Genomic DNA, 1,395 nt, shown 5'->3' on the forward strand with positions numbered 1-1,395 from the left:
GTGTTGATTCGGTCGTCTGAGATAGAAACAGAAAGGTCTAGGAAGGGGAGGGAGGAGTCCGAGACTGTCCAGGTGAATTTGAGGTCGGGGTGGAAGGTGTTGGTGTAGTGGATGAACTGTTCAACCTCCTCGTGGGAGCACGAGGTAGCGCCGATACAGTCATCAATGTAGCGGAGGAAAAGATGGGGGGTGGGAAAGACGTCAACAATAAAATAACATCAACCTATTTCCAAGTAGTATCCATTACAGAGATATAAGTTCAGAGATGTTATATTCCTTTCTCAACTCCTTAAGTTTCTATTTAACTGATACCTCCCAGTTGCTCTTTCTAAAATTGGAGAGAAAATTCCAATTTCAATTGTAATTTCTCCCTGAGACTGATGGCATGACCTTTTCACAATTCTAATGGTCTAAATTTTTCAAGTTTTACAACCTTGATTTTTTTTCAAACTCTTTTAGTTGAGAAAACCTCTCAAAATAGACAAACAAAAATGCTACTTCTTCTGTGACTGATTTCCACTAAATTGAACTGACTAAAACCTGCTTGGAGAAAAGCTAAAACTTGTTTTGGAACTCAAGTCTTAATTCTTTTTTTGTTGTTATTGCTCTCATGTTGCTCACTGTTCTAGAAAGACTTTCTGACCGTGTTATGGGGGGAGAAAACGACACATCACAAAGCCATATCTATTTACCTTTTGATTAAATCAATCCAAATTCCAAAAAAAAATGCTCATATATTTATATACCATTCATCTGAGAGAGGAGTGAGAGAGAAAGAAAATGTAAGAAAACATTTTCTTTAAAAAAATTGATGGACTGTCACTTCTGTTCAATTGCACTGGTTCTTTTTCTGCACAATTCATCTGGCAGTTACATTACTGGTATAAAAGATTGCAGAATTTTACATGCAAATTGTATGCAGTGTAACTTAAGTTTTTATAATTTTTTTTTCCTGTTTGAAGAACAAATGAAAAACAGGTCTCTCTCTCTCACAAACTGGCCACGGTTCCAGTGTGAATTAATCACTATTGGCAACTTGTATAATGTGCTCATTTGTAGCCAAAGTGCAGTGATTTCAGGAATGGAGCTTGGTCTTTTGATGGCATGAAAATTGATAAATGCATTTTCAAAGTACCTTCACTGATTTTCATTCCTTATATTTACTGAGGAACTGATGAATGCACTCTGATCTACCGAGAAAATAGTTTTGCATACATTTACAAAGTAATTTTCAGCAATTTAAAATTGGCTTCAACACTGTGTAACACGAGAATTGACATCATGATTATTTTGTTTGTGGTAAAACAAGTTTTTACTTGAACTTACTCAATGTTACCATATTACAATTCTGAAGTATATTAATAATTTAAAAGTTGCTGATTTATTTGCCGAGTA

The sequence above is a fragment of the Chiloscyllium plagiosum genome, chromosome 14, assembly GCF_004010195.1.
Source record: "Chiloscyllium plagiosum isolate BGI_BamShark_2017 chromosome 14, ASM401019v2, whole genome shotgun sequence".
In the NCBI taxonomy this organism is placed as follows: Eukaryota; Metazoa; Chordata; class Chondrichthyes; order Orectolobiformes; family Hemiscylliidae; genus Chiloscyllium; species Chiloscyllium plagiosum.